Source organism: Apium graveolens, chromosome 3 (genome assembly GCF_009905375.1).
Source record: "Apium graveolens cultivar Ventura chromosome 3, ASM990537v1, whole genome shotgun sequence".
NCBI lineage: Eukaryota > Viridiplantae > Streptophyta > Magnoliopsida > Apiales > Apiaceae > Apium > Apium graveolens.
In genome coordinates, this window is record NC_133649.1 from 207703949 (window position 1) to 207715228 (window position 11280).

Genomic DNA, 11280 nt, shown 5'->3' on the forward strand with positions numbered 1-11280 from the left:
GGTCACTAAGCACAAAGTCCCCTAAAACTTAATAACTCGAGTATTAAAGTGCTCACCTTTGATCAATTATGCATAAACACATACTTTTTTCTTTTCTTTTTTTCTCTTTTTTTCTTCTTTTTTTTCAATTTCTGAATGAGTGTGTTTCGCTCTATCTTATTCAACCCTATACTACTCATAAATTATGAGCCGACTACTAGCCATTTAACGCCTAGCCTTATTCATAAGTAGCAATGAAATCCAAGTTTTTCTTTAGATTAAAATTCAGTGTTCTTTTGTCATTACGAGAATACCAAAAATTCTAGATATAAACAAGTGATTCAATATTAACAACTAAACGAATATGATCATGATCTAGTTCAAAAGCAATCCTATAAGACTTGTGATTTTTTTCCTGGCATGCAAATCAATTCATTAAGACTTAAACATCCCTCTATTCGTCATTACTACACTAAAATTAACATCAACCAATCAATTAGAAATAGCTCAACCTAAGGGATCATGTTAAATACATGCACATGCAACTATATGGACTCAAATAATAACATAAATAAATATGTCCCATATGAACAATCATGCAAAAATATGAATGAAATACAACTAAACATGCAACATGAATCTATATGAATCTATATGGACACACACAAACTAATCCTTACATTATCACCCCCAAACTTAAAATTTTTAATGTCCTCATTGAAGGTAATAATAAGGATTTCAGGCACACCTAGTTAGTGGGAGGATCACCCTCTTCGGGTGGAGGATCACGTGGTCAATCAACCTCGACATCAGTGTCTCGGAAAACAGTACCGAGAGCGTGTGTCAAATATTTAGCAAATCTTCGGTGGATGTCATGCATGGCCTCAATACGCCGAATCAACCTTCTATACTGCGCATCACCAACACCCGTCCTATCAATTGCCTGCGTGCACACGAGGGACCCTTTGTAAGCAGGGGAGGAATCGACCGGTCACCCTTTAGATTATCATAGATATATTCCAACCCCTTTTCAGGGGGTGCACCTAAGAATGCATAACTCAAGTGATCTAGCAGTGGGTTGAGTTCAAGTGTGGGAGCTTCTTCAATCGACGGTTCGAGATGCTCTTGAGAAATTTTCGGCTCTACTAACCCAAGAGAATCGAATGGCATATCCAACTTCCTCTTCCACAGAGGTGCATTCAAATCCTGCAGTTGCTCTGCTCCTTCTTCATCTTCAATAACTGATTCCCTATTAAGGCTCTCTCTAAGGTATCTGACTTTGGCAATTGCTCAAGCTCTGAATTTACGACAGAGTCTACCTGCTCAACTTTAAAGAACTTCTCTTTATCCGTGGGTAACTTTATTGCCTTGAACACACTAAAAGTGACCTTCTGATCTTGAACTTTCATCATAAGCTCTCCTTTTTACACATCAATCATAGTTCGGCCCGTAGCCAAAAATGGTCTTCCCAAGATAATGGGAATCTTCTTATCCTCCTTAAAGTCTAGAATGACAAAATCAGCAGGGAAGATGAGCTTATCCACCTTAATCAAGATATCCTCCACTACTCCTCGCGGATAAGTGATGGAACGACCAACCAACTACAAAGACATGTTCACAGGTTTTGGATCAGGTAGTCCAAGTTTATTGAAAATTGACAAGGGCATCAGATTGATGCTAGCTCCCAAGTCACACAAACACTTGTCGAATGACAGATTTCCAATGGTGCAAGGTATCGTGAAGCTTCCTGGATCTTTAAGCTTAGGAGGTAGTTTCTGTTGCAGCACAGCACTGTACTCTTCCGTTAGAGCAACGATTTCCAACTCCTCAAGTTTTAGCTTCCGAGATAGAATACCCTTCATGAACTTAACATAGCTCGGCATCTGTTCTAAAGCTTCAGCAAAAGGTATATTAATATACAGCTTCTTGAAAACTTCCAAAAACTTGGCAAATTGCTTGTCGAACTTATGCTTTTGAAGCCTTTTAAGATATGGCGGAGGTGGGTAGACCTGTTTATCCCCTGTATTACCCTCAGGAGGATTGCTTTTAAGAGATTTCTTCTTCGGTTCCACCTCGGCATCCTTCTGCATAACTTTTTCAGCTACAACCTCATTTTCTAGAATTGGCAAGGGTGTAGACGCACCTGCACTATGGACAGAATTTTTAGACTCTTCGTCTATTTGGGGGCTTGTGACCTTTCCGAATCTCAAGGTGATGGCGTTCACCTGTTCGTTAACTTCCACTTGCCTGGATTGGCTTCTGTATCACTAGGAAGCGTTCCTAATGATTGATTCAATAAGGCATTAGCAATTTGCCCTATTTGGTTCTACAGAGTCTTGATAAAAACAATCTGGCATTGGCATATAAGAGCCTGGTTTTTGCACATAAGCCACAACTCCTCCAATTCAGACTTTTCATTCGAAGATAGACCTGCACCTCCATGAGTTTGTTGTTGAAGTTGGAGTTGTTGTCTTGGTACATATTGCGATTGTTGAAAACCAGGAGGGTTGAATTGCTTTATTTCATACTGCTGATAAGGTTGTTGCATCACACTCTAATTTTTGCTCTATCTGAAGTTAGGATGATTCCAGTTGTCAGGATGATAAGTGGCTGGAACTGGTTGTTACGATCTATGAAAGTTGCTAAAAAATAGAGCTGATTTACTAGATATAGCGCATTACTCCATCACATGTGAACCTGTACCCAGCTCACAAACACTGGTTATCTGATTAATACCAAAGTTAGCTAGCGAATCGATCTTCATAGGCAACGCCTTTAGTTGAGCAGTGATAGCCATAGCTGTATCCACTTCCAGAACTCCTGCTACCTTTCCCTGTGGCAATTTCTGTGTTGGATAATGATATTCATTAGAAGCAATCAGTTCAATTAGACCATAAGCTTCCTCATAGCTCTTTGCCCATAATGCTCCACCTGATGCAGCATCAAGCATGGGTCTAGACTGTGCTCCCAACCCATTATAAAAACAATTGATGATCATCCAATCAGGCATGCCATGATGAGGACACTTCCTAAGCATCTCCTTGTAGCGCTCCCAAGCTTCACATAGAGTTTCTCCCGATTACTGCGCAAATTGAGTAAGAGCATTACTGAGTGCAGCTGTCTTCGCCATAGGGAAAAATTTAGTAAAAAACTTCTGAGCAAGATCCTCCCAAGTAGTGATAGAAACAACTGGTAGAGAGTGTAACCAGCTCTTAGCCTTGTCCCTCAGAGAGAATGGGAAAAGTCTCAGCTTTATAGCATCTTCAGAAATATTGTTGAACTTAAAAGTGTCACAAATCTCGATGAAATCTCTGATATGCATGTTGGGATCTTCCGTTGGAGCACCCCCAAACTGGATTGAATTCTGCACCCATTGAATCATGCTAGCCTTGATTTCAAAAGTATTAGCCGCTATGGCTAGTCTGACAATGTTAAACTAAATGTCATTGATCTTCGTTTGAGAATAATCCATCAAAGTTTCGGATTTGCTACTGGTTCTCCCATTGCAATGATAACTAGAGTACCCGAAACACATGAATAAAGTAAACTTTGTAAGTAAGAGAGTCTGAGTCAGTGAACTTTAACGACCACTGATGTCAAGCACATAAACTAAAAATTAACACCGAGTCCCCGGCAGCGGCGCCAAAAACTTGTTATGGCGAAAACACGTGCTAAAATTACACGCAAGTATACGTGTTCACAAGTAGTATAAGATATAAATCAGATTCGTACCTGCAGAGACTCTTTTCAGTTAACTTAAGATTATGCACCTATGCAACAATGGTATGGCTATCGCTCAATTCTAAGACAATAACAAGTTGAGATGTTTATAACTAAGATTAAACTAACAAGCAATTAACTAAGAATAAAAGTAATTAAATTAACTATATGAGACAAACATGGGATTCTAACTTTATTACTAATTCATTCAAAGTCATTGTTCTTAACCTTAGCATGTAATGGTGATGACAACTAATCAAATAACACGAAACTAGTAAACGCCAACTTTTGTTGTACGAATACCCTACTACCAGACATCCAAAAAAGAGATAGAAGCTGAATAAACACCAATTATGTTGGGACCCTATATGTCTATAGAATCTGACAACATAAAGGTTTAATGAACAAGTTATCTATCATGATTACATAGGGTAAGTAAGATGGTTAAAATTACCTACAAATCATGCATAACAATTATACATGAACCTATGCTAGCATGGCAAGTTCTAAATCTCTATATTTAATATCACTTCAATAGAGATTAACATGCTATCTTATATGTTAGCTACGCACATAAGACGAATAAGCACAACCAATACTAGGATATCAATCAATCACCATACACCAAGATATTGAAACAAATTAACTATAGAAATCCATAAGTAAATCCGTTAAAACCCCACGACAACGATTAGTTCATAACCGAACTCATCGTCACCGTGGATTCCAATGAAAACATGATAATAAACAATATAAGAGTACTAGGATTCAAAGAAAAATCGAAAACAAGCATCCAAGTATCAACTATACTAAAGAAAACAAAAGTCTTCTTATCTGTAGCCGTCTTGTTCTCTCTAGCTCTTCTTATTGCTCTCCCCTCGCTCCTTGTTGTTAAAAACATCTTTTTATTGGTATATATAAGCCCCTGGTGGACCTGGACCCTCAAAATCATCAAATTTTACTAAAATAAGGATTCTGGGGCAAAAAGGGTGGGGTGGTCGCCCTCAAATCAGCGCGGCGCGCTGATTTTTTGACAGATAGGCGGGGCGGCCGCGCGGGCCTTGGGGGCGGCCGCGCCTGACTTCTGGATTTTTCTGCCGATTCTTCTTGTGGACGTATCTTGAGTTCTGCTCGTTAGAATTAGGTGATTCAACTGCCCACACGAAGCTAACGAGATTCTATTCAACTTGAGAATGGCCCGGTCTTCCAATTCTAAGCTCTTTTAGCATATTTTCTTAAAAAGCTCCTTTCTTCATTTAACTGATGCCTGAAATGTAATAACACAAAAACATATCAAAAGTACCAACAACTTGAGTCCAAAACACCAACTTAAGCTTGTAACGAAGCATTCTAAGTAGATATAAAATTCATTTATCATTGAGCCCCAGATGCCACCAGTACTATTTCTAGCTCCTTTAGCGATATGTGCTCCTGTACCTGAGATTTATCAGTTTCCACCAGCTGAGGTTATGGATGAGCATGTGATAGATCAGTCTGTGATGCCCATACCTTCTAGGGGATCGCAGGGAGAGATTAGAGAGCCTCGGTATAACGCCCCCAAATCCAGGGTCAGGAATCTGGGTCGTCACGCAATCCTTCAATCATGTATAACATGTATTAACTCAATAATCCAATAATTCCATATCACAGGCCCCCAATCTCACACACTCACAAGTTATAGCCTTAGAAATGACGTACAACAAGTATCATCTGTAATTAAAACTCAAATGTACTTTACAGGATCTCAAACAATTATTCGTAGCCTCTACATGAAGTTACAATAATTATGACTGATATCTTATACCTATCTGATACTCTCGCCCACCTGAGACAAAGCTGCCAGGGATTCTCCCATAACTGCAAACGACTAAGTCCCACACTGGCATACTGGTTATCTGTTATGTTATGACACTTAAAAAAAGCAAGAGTGAGCAATAATGCTCAACCATAATAATCAACAGTATGAAAAGGCTGTTAAAGAAATTATAATAATCCATATAAGGATATGTATTTATTCAAAATAGTTTTCTTGGTGATACACACCTCTTTTCAAAAATAATTCTTTTGTGGACTTATTATCCTGGGAATACCTTAATGGTAAACCCAGCACCTAGACTTGGGTTACGGTATTGTATCACAATTCTAATTAGAAGAATATGACATTTACTGGAGTCACCACATATGATGATCAGTCATACTACGAAAATAGTAACCTTTTCTACATGTAGAGGGATGACTTCCTTACTCCCGGTTGTCACCCTAGCCTCATTCGGGCTTTATATGCTTCCCCATTCCACCCGGGTATATTTTACATATGTCGTATATCCCTCAGTACACATGGTACCTTTTCATACGGAAAATTAATAAGGTAGTCTCCCTAGTCCACGAAGTACCGGATCTCTACCCCTCCTTTGTCCATTTAAAATTTCTATCATATACTTGGAATCATCGAACTATATCGAAGTTCCCCAAGCGTTTTACTTGTTGATAGGCACAACTCATCTTATATATATATATATATATATATAAGGGCTACTCCTATAGAAACCAATTTAGAATAGAAACTAGAAATCAAATATTTTTTTTAAAAAAACTAATTCGAAATATAACACATATGGTATGCAAATCGATCGTTGAGAGATGTAGAAAAATATAGTAAAATCGGATTTTAAAAAAAAACTTACGGTTTGACGGGAAAAATCAAATTAAAAACGGAGGGGAAAAGCTCAAATTGGGTGTGGGAGGGTGCAGAGTAGTTGAGTGGGGTGATTTAGGGGGGACCATTAGATTAGGTAGATCTAATGGCTTAGTTTGGTTCCTAGTTTCTATTTAATTTTAGTTTGTATTTGATCATTCCCCTATATATATGTACTTTCGAAAGTTTTCCGGAGGAAGTATTAAGGATGTGAGTTGACCGTTGTCAACAGATAAGTAAATAAGGGGGAGAGTTTCCTTTAAAACTATATTCAAAATATTTAAAATAAGTCGAGACAATATTCTCCGACGATCTGAAATTATTCGAATGATTTTCTGAAAATCAGAAAGTATTTTAAATCAGGTTTTATGATTTTTAAATCATTTAATAAATAATTATTAATTAAATAATAATCATTAAATAATTAAACCTCGAATAATTATACTTTAAAAGAATATTTGAAATAATAATCCTCAACTAATTTATGTTTAGATAATTAAAGTAATCTTAAATAATTAATCGAGTTTGAAATAATTAATCACTTGAGAATAATTCTCCTATATTAAATGAATAAATGAAATAATATCCATTATTCGAGTAATTAAATATAGTTGAGGGAATATGATCTTTGGAAATTGTTTTAATAAAAGTTCGAGGTATTTAATATTTCGCAAGTGGACATTGAGTCCCTTAGAATAAAATAAGTACAGACTTTAATCGTCCAAAACATCTCCATAATACTTCTGGGGTTTTAAATAATTTATACCGACCCATTCTCGGTCTACAATATATACGCCATGCTACTTGCTAGCGTTTAACATTCACAAATATAACTCCTCCGGAATACTTCCGGGTTTTTATAAACTGACACCGACCGACTCTCGATCTAAATATAACATTTCAAACTCGGTATGAACATATACCAAAAATTATCAACAATTGAGTAATATAAAATATCTCAAACTTCGTAAAATAATTTAAAGCAATCTCATGCATATATCACATTTTTGGAAAATATTCACAACACAACAGTTCTTAAAAAGTAGGGTTTGAAAACTTTCCTGGAGTCCAAATATGTTTCCCGACTTCTTCTCGTTCCGGGTTTTTTATTCAACAAATATCATAATCTTAATCAGCATTCCTACTCTCATCACCAACTTATATTCTAATAAGTTCAATACTTCATAATTTTCAATATTCGACCGACTCAAAATAAATATCAATTTTTGGTCGAAACGGACGGTCAAAGTAGTCTTCTAGAGTTGACTTTACCGAATGTTACTATTACGCGACTCACACTCTATCATTTTTAATAAATCATAAAATTAGTATTTTAATACGAAACCACCTCGAGGAGCTTCTTAGTGCTTGTAATATTTATCATAAAAGTTTTATTTTGATAAAATGAATTTAATTAGGTGAAAAGCATTTCAAAAGTTTGGTCAACTACGAAATTTTACTATTCAAACTACTTTCACTAAAATGTTGATATCTCTCAAACCGTTAACTCAATTGACGCACCGTTTTCGCGTGCATGATCTAGAAAACAGTTAGAACACATAATTTGAATATGGTTTTCTGGTAACAGGGGTGAAAATCCCAAAGTGGCAGTTTCCTAACAGGGGTTGTTTTTGATGTTCGTACTCCGCGCTATCTCGGCTCCGACATTTTTATAAAATTGAACAATCAATATTTTTACTTGAAATTTTTATGGAAGCTAATAAACTCTATTTATTAATTTCTGTAAAACTTTCATGATTTTTAAATATTTTTAAGTTAATCATTTATATTTACAAAGTTCATAATTTGTAGCAGTTTTGTCGCGTAAATCCCTTTCACAAAAACGGTCATAACTTTTGATCCGTAAATTGAAATCAAGCGATTCAAGTTCCTATACGATCCTAATAACATTGTATATCATAATAAAGTCTCACTTTTTAAGAAACTAGAGTTTATACATTCAGGAACTTCTGCAAAAACTTAAGTTCAGTTTTGTTCGTTTTAACGAGGTTACGATTACAATCCGAGTTTCGTTTATGTCTTTAATGATTATACCTCCATAAAAAATCATCAAATCATCATATCAAAACTAAATCCTCTCAATAATATCATGTTCTTGAGGCAAAAATCATCAACCTTAAAACTAATTAACTAAACATCAAGATAATATCAAATCAATCATCAAAACTATACTTATATCCAAGATCCTTACTTTTCTTGAAACTTAAAACTTAAGCAAAGTTTGGATGAAGGTTTATACCTTTATTGGTAGCTTGGGAGGTCCTCTTCTTTATGGTTGAACCTTGGGAGGGATTGTTTATGCTTAAGGATCCTAAATCATGCCATGAAAATTAAGAAAACAAAAAGAGATTTTCGGAGTTACTATTCACCACCAATTTTGAGCAAGGATTTGATTATGCTATACTAATTAAATGGCCATGAAATTTTGAATGTACCTTGTAAATAATATGAGGATGATTTGGTCAAAATTCGGTGATTTTTGAATGAGTAGATCATGAGATATTATTTTTTCTTCCCATGGTATTCTTGGAAATCAGCATTGAGTTTTTGGAGAGAGAGAGAGTTTGTTCCTTCTTGATTGCTTTTCTTGAAAGATTGTGTTGTATAATTATATATCTTTTATTATATAACCTAGGACTAGAAAATCTTGGCATATATTAGGGCATATCTTGCTAGCTTCCTAGGTTTTACAAGCTAACTATCTAGTTTTAGGTTTTAGCTTTACTATTCCTAGCTTTAGGTCATCATGCTTCCAAGTTTAGGTTATTATTTGGTAACCTAGCCATGGTTAGTTTCTTACCATGGTTATTTAGTTTAGTTAGTTTGGTTCGATACATTTATTTATTCATTTACGCGTTTGCTTGGTCGCTTATTCGTTTTCGTAATAATTTCTCATAAACGGTTCACGGAGTAAATCCTTTCATATACATTCTTTATGTTTTGAAATTTCGTTCTTGGATATAAATCCTTAGGATTTTAAATTTGTAATTATATTGTGATTCCCGTAATTCTTGATGATTTGTAGATACGATCATTTTTCAAAGTTCGTTTTCTTCAAAAACTAATAGCGTTTACATACACTCATTTGGTATGTATAATCACGATATCAACTCGGAATCTTAAATTTAAAACTCGTATATGGTGTGGTCGTAAAAGTTTTTATTAAAACACAAGGTTACTATCATAAAGGTCTTTTACCGATGTCAAAAATTTGGGTTCTTACAGTCTTCCCCCTTAAAAGAATTCCGTCCCGGAATCAGTTTAGAAATAGGCAGGGATACGCTTCTCACATGACCACCTCGAGTTCTCACGTTGACTTCGCAGTATTGGATCTCTTCATAAAATTTCCACTCATCCGTCCAATATATTTCCGGGTACTCGTCTTTGTAGACCTATGACTTCTACACGTTACTCCAGAAATGCTAAGTCTGGCTGCAAGTTTATTAGCTCGTTTTCAATCATATGCTTGGCGTTGACGGTTAAATTTTCTAACCTCGATTCGTGGTACTCATTATAAACTTGGTGACCGTTCGATGATGGTGCTAATTTATAAGTCAACTTTCTAAGTCCTTTAATTCTTCAACCGGTCCAATAAATCTTGGGTTCAATATTTCTTTCCCTTTCGAATCTCATCGCTCCCTCCCCGGGTGGTACTTTCAACAATACTTGGACTGTTACTTCGTACTCTCTGTCTTTATAGTTCTGGTCTGAATATCTCTATTGTTCATCCTGGGCTGCCACTAGCCAGGTTATGATAAGTTCTAGGAATTCCTTTGGTCTGTTGACTTAACTATGGTCCAAGTATCCTCCGCTTACCAACTTCTTCCCAATCTAAGGGAGAACGATTCTTTCTTCCGTACAAAGCTTTGTAGCCGTTCCAATGCCCGCATGATAACTCGTTATTGTCGGTAATTCGATTAACGTCAATTGGTCACTTCATCTTCCTTAAAAATCTATAATATGGACTATTAGCGCATCTTCTAGTATTTGGAATGCTCCTTCCACTTAATCGTTTCCCCTTTCATCACTCTTACTAGTGCTAGAGTTTCGTTCCTTAATGTTTGCTCATTTCGGCGCATCATATCTATCGATTATTTTAGGTAAGAAGTTCTCGTTGCATTTCTACACGCTCGTCTCCTATTGTATGTTTAACGTCAGATTTAAAATTTCTTCCCGTAGTAACGTAAGGCACGTCGGGTCCTGTTGCCATCTTGAAGGAAGCACCATTTCATACGCAATCGATTGATACGGTTTAGAGTCATGGAATGCACAGCTTCCGCTATCGGTCAGACTTCTTTAATCATTCCTCGTATAATATTTATAGTACTACGATACCTTCTGGGTCGTGTTCGTTATTCTCGCTAGCGCCTTAGACGTATCCGCATTTGTTGGGAACAGTTACCAGTGGCCTTTAAAGAGCGTGTGCGATCTTCATTGCCTTTAGTCAGCTCTAACCATAACATCCTTTTTCTTCCACGTTATCCTTCATAAGGGATATCGACGTCTATTTTCCATATGCTCGCGTGGTAAGTATATCTATACGAATTTTCTGTCAACGATAGGCGATTCTCCTAACCATTCCAATTAAAAGAAAGCTGATAAACGTATCTGCATTAGTCTGGATAGTCCTCCCATTCTACTTGTCGATTTCAGAACTCTGAGTCGTGCCTCTGTTTGTCCCTTCTCGCGAAATATCTTGGGTCCTTGCGTGACGTAATATCACGGGGTCTCTCTATCACCAATTATCTCTTTCACGTTCATAACAATTTTATAGAGCGGAGATCTATTATTTGCATAATAAAATAAACGGTCTTATTTAACCTATTACTCAAAATCCTAAAATAGCACAATGGCTTACTTGGTTC

The 11280-nt window shown here is 36.3% G+C and overlaps 1 non-coding gene across 1 annotated transcript; it reads left to right on the forward strand.

The window, feature by feature from the left end:
* Window positions 1–2987: 2987 nt before the first annotated feature.
* On the forward strand, window positions 2988–3094 carry LOC141716280 (small nucleolar RNA R71). Its single transcript, XR_012572994.1, has one exon. It is a non-coding gene; the product is annotated as a small nucleolar RNA R71 (small nucleolar RNA).
* The last annotated feature ends 8186 nt before the right edge of the window (window positions 3095–11280 follow it).